The sequence below is a fragment of the Ambystoma mexicanum genome, chromosome 3p (genome assembly GCF_040938575.1).
Source record: "Ambystoma mexicanum isolate Mex_15411 chromosome 3p, UKY_AmexF1_1, whole genome shotgun sequence".
NCBI classification, from domain to species: domain Eukaryota; kingdom Metazoa; phylum Chordata; class Amphibia; order Caudata; family Ambystomatidae; genus Ambystoma; species Ambystoma mexicanum.
In genome coordinates, this window is record NC_090925.1 from 527193482 (window position 1) to 527209738 (window position 16257).

General features: G+C 49.2%; 1 long non-coding RNA gene across 1 annotated transcript in view; it reads left to right on the forward strand.

Moving 5' to 3' along the window:
• The first annotated feature begins 2720 nt into the window (after window positions 1–2720).
• The window catches only part of LOC138579563 (uncharacterized), a 71508-nt gene continuing 57971 nt past the window's right edge, over window positions 2721–16257 (forward strand). The window contains exon 1 of the long non-coding RNA XR_011304074.1: window positions 2721–2907. This is a non-coding gene — a long non-coding RNA (uncharacterized lncRNA). The remainder of the gene's footprint in view (window positions 2908–16257) is intronic.

Below are 16257 nucleotides of genomic sequence, written 5' to 3' on the forward strand. Positions count from 1 at the left end.
ATCAAACTGGCCTGTGGCGCCGCAGCAGGACAAGAAGAATATATTCTCTTAGTACTCCTCCTCCCCCATATCATACAGTGCTTCTCAGGGACTCTCCGCCACCTGTACTGCCGCCACCTTGAGGGTCTTTCTCCCCTTCACCTCACTCCCCCCTGGTGCCCCCACCATGCCGGCTGGGGCTGTAGCGAGACATACTCGTGCAAAGTGATCTCCTTTCCTACACCTTCCACAGATTTGTCCCATCGCCGGGCAGTCCTGCGGGTGTGGAAGATCCCACCCACACTGATGACATATGGTGGCATTGGGGTCTCTCTTCGGCCAGTCTCCCCTCCTCATCACTCTTCCTCCTGGCCACCTGCCGACAGCCGCCACCTCCTCAACCTTCACTCACTGCATGGGGACCTCCATCTTTAGGTGGTGTCTAGAGGAGTCCATGACCGAGGCCCGCACCTCCGCCAGTTCCTGGGCCCGGCCAAGCTCCAATATTCGATCGAGGGTCAGCGCTGGGTCCCTCAGAACTTGCTTGCGCAGTTTGCTGGAGCTGCAGCCATAGATGATCTGCGCCCGGATCTCGTCCTCGAAATTCCCCAGGTCACAGGTGAGTGCAATTCCGCGCAGCTTCCCGTGGAATGCATCGAGGCTTTCCCCTTCCTCCTGCCTCGCACACCTCATCCTGAACCGTTCATAATCCCTGTTGACCATGGGCCTGAAGTACTCGTTCAGGACTGCGATGGCTGCATTGTAAGACTGATCTCTGGGCCTTAATGTCTTGAACAGCCTCTGGACGGCCAGCCCGGCCGAGTACAGGAGTGTCAGGTGCTTTGCTGCGTCTTTGATTTCCATCGCCTCAAAGTACAGCTCCAGGTTTTCCACCCAGGCTGTCCACCGGGATCCCAGACTTGCAGGCGCACCCAGGACATCGAAGTTGGGTACTGGTGCCAGCTGACCCCGACATATCCCCTCGTCATCCGCCATGCTGACTGCAGCTGGGGATGCCGGATGCAGTCACCGGTGCTGATAGGTGCCTGCCGTTCTTCCTGCCCAGGGGCGCACAAGCACTCCAAGTGGAGCCGCAACCTCTAGGGCCTGAGCAGTCACAGCTCGCGGGGTTGATATGACACCCCTCTTTCAGGCAGTCTTTATATCTATATTTTCAGGCCCGGATGTTGATGGGCCCACATGCAGTGTGGACCAACCCAGGCTCCTCACCACCACGGCCCGGTTCTCCCCTTTTCTCTAGGGACACTGTAGGCCGTGTGTCCGTATCGGCCACGCCCCTTACTTTGTTTATGGGGCAGTGCTGGTGGGGTGCACGCCACCCTTTCTTTAGATTGAACTATTTGCAAGGTGAGCAGCTGCCCCTCATCGTTCTGGGCCCGTCTACCGGGCCCACCGTGGCCACACCCCCTCTCTTTGTCCCAGGTGCTACGGGGCAGGGCAGGTCCATTCACCGCCGCGGGCCAGGGAAGTCTTCCACCTTCCCCTCATGGCCGTTCGTGCCAGGCGACCCGTGCCACTCCTCGGCGGCCAACGCTAAACCAGAGGGCTGGCCCCGCCCCTTTTGTTTGTTATAGGGCCCGGGTCGGCGAAGAAGCGCCCCGTTCTTCCGGGCAGGGCGGCCACTCCCCTTCAATGCTGCAGCGGGCTGCTCCCCACATGGCCGCCGACCGCGGCCGCGTGCGCAGGTCCTTCTGTCCACCCGCCGCAAATGTCAGCAGGCGGGCGCGACACCCTCGTCGCCAGTGTTGTGGGCTGCCTTCGGTCTCCGGGGCAGCCCACAGATGCCACACGTCGGTGGACAACCGGCATGTCTCGTGTAGAGAGGCACCCTACGGCGCCCGGTGTCACTGGGCTCAGGCTCCACAGTGCGGGGGTGTCACCCCCAGACTTCAGCGGTCGCAGCTCCGAGGGCACTCGGGCCGCGCCGCACACAAGGCCACGACCACGTGGCAGGCCCACAACCTGTCCAGACACACACACACACAGACACGAGTTGCCACTTCCTGGGGCTCTGCTGCTCTGCCCTCGCAGCGCCAGCAGAGCCCCTTTTATTAAATAAGCACGTGAGCGTCATGACACAGTCACGGCGCTCACGTCGACAAAACACTAGACCCCCACACAACACCCACCCCTCCTCTCTTTCAGAACTGCCAGAGCACCAGGGGACCACTCCGGGGGTAATAGTGCGCGGTACAAATATCCTTTAGCATTAACATTAGATGGAGTTACTTACTGTGACGAGGAAGAGTGGAACTAAGAGTAATGAAGATTACCGGTAAGTAACGGCATTTCTAAAAAATATAGGCAAGAGAAGCGTCAAAGAAGTACATTTGGTGCTTACACGTCCACTGGTGTCACGTTTCAACTATGGTTGCTTTCTTTTATGCCGTTTACTTATTGATTAAAAAATCATGAAAAAAACACTTCTTGTTTGTTTCTGTTCGTCTTCCCTCTCTCCCTTGCTCGCTCGCACATTGCCCCCCCAGCCGCCGTAATCGACACACCACTTGAAACACTACCTACCACAGGTGGAGCTGTGAGGCACTTAGCATATTTTCTTCACTGTCCAATCAGAAACTGGGTAGGCTGATACGCTTTATTTTTCACTTCCCACCAATCACGGAAGCGTCGTTTTTACCAGGCGGAGCGTCAAACCCAATCAGCACAACCCCTTTAGGAGAACTTGTGAATGACGTCACACTTCCAAGCAGTGGCGGAGAGAGGCAGACCTAAGATCGCAAACTGATCTAGTCCTGTGGGGGGCGGGGGGCGAAATACATCCATACTTGCTGATTCACTTTATCCATCCATACTTGCTGATTCACTTTATCAGCCGTACTGAGGTTTTTTATGTCAGATTGTGCTCTGCTTTCGCACGCTTGGTAATGTACACCGTGAAGACAAACGGTAAGTATATCATCTAAATAATAAAATTAAAAAAATACAAAAATATATATATATACATATCATATCTAACAATTTCACTGTATTGAGGAGCATTGTCCTGATCATATTAAAATGTTTAAAAAATACATATTGTCAAGATTTAGGCAGCCTAATTAACACATTACTCAATGTTTTTTGGGCACTGCTTTTCCACCCTTTGGTTTTCTTTTGCAAATCACATCGTTTCCAGTGCTGGTGCTAAGGAGAGCTGTTGGTGTGTGCCGAGTCACAATCACAGTAAAACAGTTCAGTGTGTTCAATTGCTTTTAACCATGTATCATCTCCTGAATTTGTGACCAGAGAAGTAGTGTCCTAGAGACATGGAGTCCTCTTGCTTCCCAAAGCATACTGCAGTGCACAGCCGAACCATGGACATCGATTCACCAAAATGCCTGGGGTAGCAGAAGTTTATCTTTAACCCTGGTGACATTACCGTAAGTGGTTTGCGGAATTTTTAAAAAGTACATAAAATGTCAAATACGTACAGAACCAGACCGGTACCAACCACATTTTAACATGGATGCTGCCTTCATATGCCCTGCATTTGGTCATTATATAAAAGGGTTAGATCCAATAGTGCAACAGAGGCCGAAGCAATATTGCAGCGTTCGAAATTGTTTGGAGCTATTTAGCTCCTGCTTCTAGCCTGGGAGTGCCAGGATAGCTTGAAACCAATAGCTATGAAGAGTTACGTTTGGCTCCTCAGGCAAACTGGTGCCTTACACACATGTACATGTGAAATTAACTTTGAGCATTTGAGAAGGTTAATAAAGAAGAATTAGGATATAACTAATGCACATTTAAATACAATGGATCCTACACAATGGCCAGAGAGTTAAAGTAGCCTCTCATGGAATCTCCTGGTTCCCCCGTGGTAGCCCCTGCCTATAGTAAAGACTGGTTGCACCCAAATGCCAATCTAGCCAGGAAATTATACTTATCATGATTGCTTTATCAGAAATACCCAGTACAGAATGTCAAACCACAGTAAGAAATGTCTAATCTAGCTGCAGCAAAATGCTAGTCTAGACACGTAATAACACTTATGATGCTTACTTCATTATAGATGCCCTGACAATTATGCCATGATGCAGTAAGAAATGGCTAGACAGGCTGCACCCAAATGTCAATCTTTACAGGTAATAACACTTCTCTTTACTTTATTAGAGATGCCCTGTAAAAATGTCATGCCACATTGAGAAATGACTGGCTTTACCAAAATGTGAGTCTAGACACTAATTGACGTATCATGCCTGCTTTGTTACTTGATAGCGCACCCCCACTGGCCCCTCCCTCCTGACTCATCCGCTATCCCTCCAACTCTCTTCCAACCCCAAACTCAGCCCCTTTGCCCAGCATTACCTCCATGTCCCTCTTCCTTGTCCCAGTACTTACATATGAGGCAAGGCGCTTCATAGGAAAGTACTGGAATGAGGAAGAGTAGGATTACGAGTAATGAAGATGACAGGTAAGTAATCCTATGTATTGAATACAAGCACACAATTCACATGCTCATTTACACTGCACCCACCCTACCACCTATACATCATGCACTCAAACATATTACATAACATACATGTACATACACACACCCTTTCATGCACGTATGTACGTACACACATTTCCAAAAACCCTACTTTCTTACCTTTTTCCAAATACCTTGCTGCTCAGAGGAACTTCTCTGCCGGCAGGCCTCTTTCCCATGCTCCGCGCACGCAAGGAGCCAACTCTGGTTCCTGTTATGCGCAGAGCAGGGGAGACAGAGCTTTCCATGTCCGTTGGGGGTGAGGGAAGAGGGTTCTTTTTGAAGTCAGTCTATCTTCAAAAAGAAATGAATGTAAAGTGGGCTCTCATCCTCGGTTTCCCCAGTGGTCACAGATGCAGAGCCAGGAGTCACCATTGCGACCCCAGGCAACCCCCAATTGATGTCCCTGAGCTGCCCGACTTGAACACACAGGCCAATTTTGCCTAAATTCAAGATGGTTCTTCATGATAACGATTGTTTTTCGTCTAGTGGGCCACGAAGATTTTATTAAGGCATGCAAACCAGTACTATGCATTTCAATGTCTTCTTTGCGACAGCAGCAAAAACATATTTAAACAATTTCAAACATGTTTTTCCTTTGAGGTACCACAATTCCTTTCTTTAAAAAAAAAATAAAAAGTTATTGATTGATTAACGTCTCAAGACATTCAACAATACATTATCGTAATGAGGTTCAGCAACAGAAGCACAGTATAGGTAAACTACCAACAAATAAGCAGCAGGATTCCCCTGGACTTATTCATAGGTCACACGTTGGTGTGGTGGTTTATACTTCAGCTAGGCTTGGATATAGGCCTATTGCCTACGGTGCAGGCAATGGCTCCCCAGATTCCGACTCCGGGCGTTGAGACAGTAGGTAAGACACAAAAATACCCCAAATGTTCTTAGGCCTGTTCTGCCGGCCACACAAGTCCGTATTCCAGGAGGGGTCGAACCATGCCATCTCATCAAAATACATCTTGCAATTATCATACATGTTGTGAGCAGCTTCCAGTTTTGTTTTGGACTCTAAGGGAGCCAGCCAAACATACAGCACAGTAATTCGCAGGGTACAGCACACCCAAGCATGTTGGAGACTGCCACCACCGGCCTTCCCAGAAATCCTGTAGCTTAGGGCACACCCATAACATATGAAAGAAGTCAGCTGATTCAGCATTACATCTCGGACAGCTGCCCTCCCTGGTGCGATTAAACAGATGGAGGCAAGCTTGGGCTAGGTACGCTCTGTGTAGGGTTTTGAATTGAATCAATTGAAATGTATATTGAATGCACCACTATGCGTGAGTTTGCAGAGCATTACCCATTGTTTATCTGTGAAGGCAACCCCAGCATCCTCCTCCCACCGACGTCTACACTTCAGGGTCTCCCAGGGGGAGTTGTGTTGAATTAGCCCATACAATGCAGAGACCACCCGCCTCGTAGCCGGGGAGCCCAATAGGTATTTCAGCAGCGGGAGTGCGTGTGGCATATTAGGGAACGAAGGGGATCACTCTCTAAAGCTGGCTCGGATTCTGAAGTACTGCAGTCTGCGTTGGAACCCCACCCATCTTTGCAGAAAATTGCTTGTGTGATACAAATTTTCCCCCAGGGTATAAATCAGACATGCGTTCAATCCCCACTCCTCGCCACTCCTGGACTACGGCTTCATCACATGTTGGTGGTAGGCACTCAATATTTCATAGTTAAAGGCCCGGGTCAAAGGGAATATCAACCCGCAGATGCTTTTGGACCCTGTTCCATGCATTTACTGTGCATGCCCCTGGGTCGAATTTGCATTTATGCAACACCCTCCTTGATACCAGGACACCTTGCAGAGTGAAAGGTCGCACCCAGCATCTTTCTACGTGTACGTGACGGTAATATTGGACATCCGGCATCCAGTAGGACGCAAAGTATAGTTGTGTTGTAAAGAAATATAACTCCACATCTGGTGCACCAACGCCGCCACGTTCACAGGGGAGAACCAGAGTGTCCCAACTAACTCGAGGGGTCAGTGGATGCCATGCCAAATTAACCAACTGGGCCTTCAACTCAACAAAGTAACTGACTCCCAGCCACAGAGGGATGATTTGAAAAATGTAAAGCAGTTTGGGGACCACCATCATTTTGACGATCGCTATCCGACCCAGCAGCGAGAGGGGGAGTCTACACCACCCCTCCACTCTCGACCTCAGAACATTCAAATAACTTATGTGGTTATACTGCAATAATGTTCGGGAATCACGATTTACCCACACCCCTAGGTACGTAACAGACTTTTTCTGCCATCTGTAACCTTCAGTATCGGGGGGCTTATCAGTAGACTCATTTAGTGGGAATAAGATCGACTTTGACCAGTTTATTCTGAGGCAAGAAGCCTGACCGAACTCCGCTATCTTCTGCGACAGCGGTTGCAAGTTGATCGCAGGGTTTTTAAAGTATAGGATCTCATTGTCCACATACAGCAACACCAATTCCCTAGCCCCGCCCAGTGCAAGACCTCTTGCCAGGTGAAATTTACATAGCCGGGCTGCCAGTGGCTCAATCGTGATTGCGAAGAGCAATGGCAAGAGCGGACATCCTTGCCTGGTTCTGTGACCCAAGTCGAAGGCCCTGGATCACTTGCCATGTAGCCCTATTTGAGCGTTCGCTCCAGCATACATCAGACGCACCGCTATCAGGTAGTACTCTTGGATGCCAACCTGTCATAGTACCTCAAATAGGTAGCTCCACTTGACAAATCCAAATGCTTTCTTCATGTCAAGTAGCGCTGCAATTGCATGCACTTTGGGGTCATTCTGAGCCAGGATTGCGAAGAGCCTGCACAGGTTCAGTGTGGTTGATCTCCCAGGGATGAAGCCTGACTGGTCCGCATGGACAATGGTTGAGACGTACGGGAGAAATCGGTCTGCCAATACCTTAGCAAAAATGTTGGCATCTAGGTTCAGCAGGGACATTGGGCGATATGAGGAACAGTCCATGGGGTCCTTTTCAGGATCAGAGTGATCACAGCCTCCCGCATAGTTGGGGAAAGCTCACCCACCTTCATCCTCCCCACCCCCCAACACCGAGAGCAAGTGTTGATCTACCTCTGGGCCACTCCTTGTAGCATTCAGTTGTTATTCTGTCCATGCCGGGCGCTTTGATGGATGGCAGGGCACAATTCCTTTCTAGACCTCTGAAAGTCTATAGGGTTCTGTGTGTTTTTAGTGACCTGTTTTTCACAGACAATTTTGTTAACATCTATTTTTACTGCAATCCCCCCAACCCTCGCCTTTAAGCTCCACAACACCTTGCCACCCCCAACCAATATTGTCCACCTACGTTTTGCAGCAAAAAATAAACACAGTAAAAAAAGGAAAATTGATCATTAAAAGACAGGGTACTGTGTATAGGTATTCAAGAAAGCCTGGGCCCCCATTCCACTTCCTCTTTATTTAAACTGCAGAAATCCAGGTATTTAATATCATAACCGTACTACGAGGAACCCATTGTCTGCGAATCAGAAAGGAACAGGACCACAGTGACAGAATGTCATCTGTGATGGCTGTATAAACTGAGCTTTTTTGAATTTTTGTGATAAAATGATGATGGTAATTCTTCCTCCAAGATTGAGCTCGGCAAATCAAGGTCACTCTCGTAATGCTCCATCCCAAAAAGTGTAGTGCCAACTTGTATCTATGCTGCAACTGTCTTTTGACATCACCCAGCAGCTGCTTTGTAGTTTCAACATGGTAGGTTGAAAGGTCACATGTGCAGACCGGAGCACAGCGATCTGGATCCCAAAGTTCCAATATACAAGGGCAGACTTTTTTTAACTTTAAGTAGATCTCATCATAATTATATAATTGTGGGTTCCCAGAGCCTGGTGAGTTATTGATCAATAACTAAAATAGGCCATGTTTGGTTTTGACATGGTGGCTTCGGCTACTGGGATTACACAGTTATAGAGGCGCAATCGATTTATGTCCTTTTGTTGTCAGATTGTGTGCAGTGACTCATTCATGACAGGGCTTGCTGTGAACTCATTTGTCTGAACTGGTTTCACCCAAAGGATCCCTTTTGGACCCTACCCAAGAAAGCCTGTCTTTGATTCCCATTGAGAAGTCTTGTCACATTCTCCAGCTACTCGTACTACGGGTTATCCGAGAACCACAGCTTTAATGTCAGCCCTGTCAGTACATTGGGCCTCTCTCACCAGGTTGGCAATTACTGTTAAAATGGATTTCTGAACTCTGACCTGGTGGGCAGAGGTTCGGAAGGCCAGCCTAGTTTCTTGGAACAGGGTAACCTTCTGGACAAACCAGACCAATCAAGGTAGCATTGGGGGCGGTCGGGACTAGGTCTCAGGAGGGGTGAGAGTGATTGACAGACCTCAATGAGCACAGAGTAAAGGACACTTACAAATCACTCCCAGTCAGGTGTATATATATCAAAAATACAAATACATGTAAACAAGGCCTTTGAGTTTCAACACACAGTAATAATCAACAGTAATACATTTAAACCAACACAATCCTACTGAAATAAATATATACAAGACCATGTGGCCTAAAGGTTTAATGCACGAAATGGGTCCGCAACCTAAAAAGGGAATGAAGCAGGCAGTGCAGAGTCTTTAGGCAGTTCTGCAGTAATCACAATCCTAACAGAAAGGCAGTCCAGTCCCTAAGAAGAGTGGAGCCTATTGCTCAAATGTACTTGCAATGCTGGCGCACGTGGTAGTGCAGGTGGGTGAAAACGGGGTCTCTAGCAGCTCACGAAGGTGGGTGAGGTGATGCAGAATAAGTTCCCACTATTCGTGGAGGGTCTCCTCAAGAGGGCAGAACAGGTTCCGGGAGTTGGGAATAGTTTGATAGCTCAGGCAATCCATGGAAAGGAGAGTGGGCCTCAGGGGACACTCGTGTGTAAAAATGGCTGGATGCGCTAGGGGCCACGAGTAAGGGTTGCAAGTACTCACCGACCCCTGGCGCACTTCAGAACAAAATTCGTCAGTCTTTGGTCGAGGTTCAAATGCGGCAATTGTGCAGCTCTGTGGCTTTCAGCGGCGAAGTTACAGCGATGATTCCCAAACAGGACAGTGGCGATTTCTCCGCTCCTGTTGGATGGATCAGGCTAGTTTCACTGTAGCAGGCTTCAGGGCCCAGGGGGGCACAGCAGCAAGGCACCTGCAAAGTTCGTCACCACGGATGGGCGGCATGGTAACCGCAGGTACTCCGGTTTGGGTGCTCTCCCTTTACTTCAGACCTGGGAAAACCAAGTGTATGAAATTTGGGGCGAGAGTGCTGTGAACACAGAGCTTGCGATGTACCAAGTTTCAAGGGTCTCCTTGAAACGGCAGCGGTGTCAGAGCAAAGGTCCTGCGCAAGCTGGTTGGCCCTGGGACACTTCCGAGAAGGCTTACCTGCAGGGATTGATGAAGGTGCAGAGAATAGTAAGTCCCACTATTCCAATGGGTCGAATCGTCTTCGCAGACCTTGTAGTTAGATCAGATGCAGAGGGGTCCAGTGGGACGACAGCAGGCTCAGGGTGCCAAACCTTCCAGCGGGTCACCAGCGGTTCGTCTACTCGACTTTAGTTTCAGGATACTTGGATCCTATCCTTCGTTCAGTGAGAACTCAAGAGATCGACAGGGTATGGGTGTTTGGAGCCTTCTCTTATCCTGAATCTCCTTTGCACCAAAATGAAGAGGACCCAATGGGAGATCTGCTCACATACAGGCACACCATACGTGGACCAATCACGGACCACTGTGGTCCCAGACATTCACAGCACACCAGACTCTCTGGCACCCAGGATGTGCATTGGAACCCGACAGTCCAACCCACATTCTGCAAGCACACACACAAGGCATGCAGAAGCCCACGAAAGCTTGGCGTTTTTTGCGGGATAATGCATGCCCAAATAAGGACTGACCTGGGTCAGCTCGACCTGGGGAAGGTGAAGGGGCAAGATGGCCAAAGGACAGGACAAAGAACCTTGTGACATGGCCATTCTTAAACCAGGCCATCGATCCATGCCAAAAGCAGTAAACGCGGTTTGCATGGCAGGAAAGGGTTCAAAATATATGAAAAGATATGCTGCCGCCAGCCCTGTCCAAGGCACATAGGCACTTTTCCTAACAAAATCCTTTGAGGGTGTTTAGGGCCCTGGGAAATTACAGGAGGACCCAAGCACACTGTACTGTAAGGTACATTGTGCATTTGTAACACGTTGCAGAAAAGTTGCAACATTGCAAAGGACTAAGAGAAACAAAGTCTTCCAGTACTGACTGTCTTTAAGGGCATGTCAGTTTCCCAATAACAAAGTGAGCGAAAAGCCCAGGAGAGTGCAGCTGAAGGCTGTGCTCCACTGGCAAAATCAGACTATGGTGTTAAAGAGCAACAAAAAGTTGGGGGGGGGTTACACAACTGGAGGGAAAACTTCACTAAAACTCGCCCCTCCCAGACCAAGACCAAGGACCCAGACCAAGGACAGGGGGAATTAATCCACCCCTGGATGAGACTCATGTTCAGCTCGGTTAAACTTTTTGGACAACCCATCCACATTGCTATGTTGGACACCGGGCCTGTGCTCAATAGTGAAGTCAAAGCCTTGAAGGCTTATGGACCACCTGAGCAACTTTGGATTCTCTCCCTTCATGTACATTATCCACTTTAAAGGCTTATGGTCAGTGTGCACATTGAAGTGGGCCCTATAGAGGTTGGGCCTCGGCTTCCTTAGGGCCCACACAACAGAGAAACATTCTTTCTCTACCGAGGACTATCTAAGCTCTCTGTCCTTAAGCTGGTGACTATTGAAGCCAATAGGGTGTTCCTTACCCTTCTCATCTACTTGTGACAGTACAGCTCCTATCCCAGTGCCAGAGGCATCTATCTGCACAATAAAAGGTATTTGGTAATCAAGGGCCCTGAGGACAGGGGCCTGGCACAAGGAGTCTTGTAAGCCATTGAAGGCCTTCCCACATTCTTCAGAGCAAGTTACATTCTTGGGTTTCTTAGGAGTTGTGAGAGCAGTCAGAGGGGCAGCTATGGTGCCATAGTCTGCCATGAAATTCCTGTAGTACCCAGTGAGTCCTAAAAAAGGCTCTCACTTGGGTTTGTGTATTGGGGGTAGGCCAGTCTTGTACTGCTTGTACTTTACTGGGTAGAGGCTGTATCCTTCCTCCCACCTACTTCATGCCCAAGGTAGACCACTGAACCTTGTCCAATCTGCTACTTACTGGCCTTTATGGTCAAATGGGCCTTGTGAAGAGCCTGCAACACAATCCTACGGTGTTTCACATGGTCCTCCCAGGTGGCACTGAAAACTGCTATATCATCCAGATATGCTAGACCAAATCCATCCAACCCATTAAGGACATGATTTATAAGCCTCTGGAAAGTGGCAGGTGCATTCTTAAACCCAAAAAGCATTACCCTGAACTGGTAAAGACCCTCTGGTGTTGACAGCTGTCTTCACCTTGGCATGTTCTGCAAGGGCTATTTTCCAATAGCTTGCAGTGAGGTCAAATGTGCTGAGGTAGTTGGAGGAACCCAAAGTATCCATCAGCTCACCTGTTCTAGGCAAGGGGTGTGCATCTGTCTTGGTGACAGCATTCAGAGCCCTGCAATGCACACAGAACCTCAACTCGGAGGTCCCTGCCTTTGGAACCAAAACAACTGGGCCGGACCAAGGACTATTAGAGGGTTCAATCACCCCAAGCGCCAACATTTTGTTGACCTCTTGTCTTATGATATGATATAGGATATGATAAGATAAGGCATTTATAACGCGCCTATACACAAGTATTTCAAGGCGCGGCAAGGCAAGGGAGGGGAAACAGAGGGAAGACGGAGACAACGATCCTACTAGGCCAGGTGACATTGAGATCATGCAAGTGCAGGGGAGGGGGAAGAGGAACAAGTGCAGGAAAGCAGGGGATAAGGGGAGGGGGCAGTGCAATACATAAGATAACAGAATAAATAGAGACAATAAATAAAAGTGCAGCCAGCTGGTGGCAAGTGCAAGGGTAAGTGCAGACATCAGGTATCAAGTGCTCATAGGGGCTGTAGAGATACAGAAACAGTCCCTGAGTACAAGGGTTTCCGGGGGGGGGGCATTGCAGGTGTGCAACTTGCGGGAGGGCAGCCTGGGCCCGATATCAGAGGGTAGGCAGATAACCAGAGCAGTTTCAGATTCAACTAGGTGATAAGCAGGGGATAGGAGGAGAAGAAGGAGAAGCAAAGAGGAAGGTCTGGAGGTGCTTCCGGAACCGGAAATGGTTCTCAAGTTTCAGAGAGGCAGGGAGGCTGTTCCAGAGGGAGGACCCAGCAGAAGAAAGAGATCTGCCACCAACTCGCTGCTTGGAGAAGCGACCAACCCTGAGGGAGTTGGCGGCGGACGAGCGAAGAGTTCAGGAAGGAAGATATTTAGGAAGAGAGAGTCAAAGTTATTGAGGTCCCAGGCCACAGAAGGCCTTGTGGACAATGCAGAGAGTTTTGAACTTAATCCTCGCCATCACTGGGAGCCAGTGCAGAGATTTCAGTCCTGGAGAGATACGATCCCTGGGCTTGAGGCCTAGGACAAGTCTCGCAGTCCTGTTTTGGATGAGTTGCAGAGGGCGGAGTTGTCATGACCACTGGGGTTTCCCTTAAAAGTGCCCCCAAGAGGTCTTGGTCAGTGGCTTATCATTCCTGGTCTCGGGGTAGAAAGAACCTGGTGGGTCACTGTAATTCAAGGATTTCCTTGTCATCCAATATGGCCGCCAAGCTGCCCTCCCTGAATTCAGCAGCATGGTCTAGTTGTTGCAGCCCTGTAAGTACATAAGCCCCTCCTCCCTGCTGTGCGGCGCTTCGCGTCGTCTCTGCCTCATGCAGTGGACGCTTACCGCGTTCAGCCTCTCACAAAAAATTCCACAGACCCCTTGAACCACAGACTTCCTTAGGTGTTTCTAGTTATTTCCTTGTTCCCATCCTTAGCCCTATGGCCCGTTTTTGTTCTTAGCATCTGTTCTTCTTTCCTCTCGTAATTCAAAAAAGGCAATTACCTTCTATCTATTCACATAAGGTAGTTCCCCCCCCTGTTCCCAGCCAATGATCTCCTTCTTCAGGACATGCGCCCCTGCGCTGAAGCAGGATGGATAGCCCATTAAAACCTAAGCTAAGGTGAGGAGAGTAATTTTGAAAATTGTCGGAAGGTTAATTGAGGAAGTTCAAAAAACTCATGCTTTTAGCTTGAATTCATTATAATAAACTCCCTCCCCTCCTATGTCCTTTGAATTCAGGTTTCCAATGAATAGAGGTTAGGGAAGATAGAGAGAGAGCAGCGCGCACTAAGAAGAGTCATAGTATCTTCAGGAGTGGTGTTACCGCAGAGTCCAAGGTAAGCGTTACAGGAGGCAGGCAGCTTTAGAAAGAGGCTGTTGCAATAGACCAGCCTACATAGAACCAGAGCTCTGGTGACAGTGAGCTTCTGGGGGAAAGAGAGGAAAGGAAGAATACCTTGGAGGAGGTGCAGCTGGTAGTGTGACTTCTTAGAGAGGTCAGAGATGTGAGGAGAGAAGGAAAGTGTGGAGTTGAAGATGACCCCGAGGATTTTAGCCTCACAGTTGGAAGAGTAAGAGAGCCAAGAGAGGCTGGCCAGAGAGTGACAGGAAAGAAGGGAGAAGGTGTGCCGATGAGGAGAATCTCAGTCCTACTGGTATTCAGGCAGAGATCATTGGCAGCACACCACTCCTGGATGGTGGACAGTCAGAGATGGGAGAAGAAGAGGAGGTGGCTGAAGGGAGCCTGAAAATGAGCGGAGGGTCATCCACATAGCACTGGAAGTTGGGGCAGAGAGCGGCAATGCAGTGGTCAAGAAGTGCCAGGTATTGGTTAAACAGCCAGGGAGACAGGTTAGACCCCTGGGGAACACCACAGGTAGAGATAGGGGAGAGGAAGGACCCAAGTTATACCTGGAAGGGTCGATCGGACAGGAAGTAGGTCAGCCAAGCCAGGGCCTGATCAGCGATACACAGGTTAGCACAGAGACGGTTGAGCAGGATGGCATGGTTGACCGTGTAAAAGGCAGAAGAGAGATCAAGTAAGATGAGGACACAGGGGATGTTGGAATCAAGGTTGAAGAGCAGGTCTTCACAGATGTTCAGGAGAGCAGTTTCTGTGCTTCTGGCATCTCTGAAGCCAGACTGATGGTCATGGAGACAACCAACAGATTCAGAGTGAAGAGTATCTCAATGTAAGACCTTACGTTGTCTGATATTCTGTATCCCCTAATTTTAGTAGGTACACTATTTCTGTGTCAATGTCATGTTTGCACCAAGGTGTCAAACCAGGAGCTTGTGAAGACAAGGGGGAAAACTGCCTCAGCAAACCTTTCACCTCAGCTTGTTGGTCAGAAATTAGGTGAGGGGCCACTTTGACACCCTCAATGGAGATGTCTGAAGGACTGCCCTGGAACAGGTCAGGGAGAGGTTCCGACTCCTCCTCAACATCTGAAGCCAGCAGCAGTGCAGCTATTTCAACTCTTGGGATGAAAGCCTTCAGTCTATTTATATGGAACACTTTTGGAGCTTGTCCAGCTCTTCCAAGGTCCACTAAAGGCCACCACTGTGTAGGGGCCTGACCATTTGTCCTGTAAAGCCCTAGGCCTTATAGGACTCTTGATCAGAACTTGCTGACCTGGTGGAAAATTAGGGCAGCCTTCTGGTCATACCAATGTTTCACCAGTGCTTGCCCTGCCTTCAGTTTCTCACTAGCCAGACCCACCAGGGGTACCATCCTTTTTCTGAGTCTGATCACATAGTCTACTACATTGGTAGTGACGGGGTAGTGGGCATCTCCCAACCCCTCCTTGACTATTGCTAAGGGTCTCCTCACAGGGTGACCAAACAGAAAGGGGCTGAAGCCAACACCCTCCTGAGGTACCTCTGTAGGCAAACAGTACGCATGGTAGTAGAAGATCCAATTCTTTCTTTGGGGCTCTTCCAGAGCCCCAATCATGCGCTTAAGGGTCCTGTTAAACCGGCCAATGAGACCATTGGTATGTGGATGCTATGCAGATGAAAACTTATGGGTGACACCACATTCCTTCCATATGGCTTGCATATATTTTGACATACAGTTGCTGCCCCTATCAGATACAACTTGTTTAGGGAAGCCAGCCCTATTAAATATGCCAAGTAAACCTTTTGCAACTGACTTGGCAGTCAGTCTTCAATGGGATGCCTCAGGATACCTGGTGGCATGGTCGACCAGCACCAGGATAAACCTATTGCCTGAGGATGTTTGGGAGTCAAGGGGACCAACAATGTCGATCCCTACCGTCTCAAATGGTACCACCATGACTGGGAGTGGTACCAATGGAGCTTGGGTTGTTGTGCCAGTTTTCCCAGATAACTGGCATGTGGCACACATTCTGCAGTGGCTTTCTACTTGCACCCCCATCTTGGGCCAGTAGAAGTGCATGGATAACCTTTGCTTGGTTCTCTTGATACCAAGGTGACCAGCAAGGGGGACTTCATGTGCCAACTGCAAGAGGAAGGGACTTACAGCAAGGGGAACCACCAACCTCCTATAGTGTGCTTCAGTATACTCTGTATGCTCACTGTACAGGAGCCCACCTTCCCAATAAATCCTATGCTTCCCAGGAGGTTCACCCTCAAGCTGGGAGCAGGCCTGTCTCCTTAGGCCTTCCAAAGATGGGCACTCATGTTGGCCCATACTGAAATCAACCCTGTCAGCACCACCTTCTACAAACTCTGTAGTTCAGGATGGTCATTGGGATTGAGGATTTCAGGTAACACC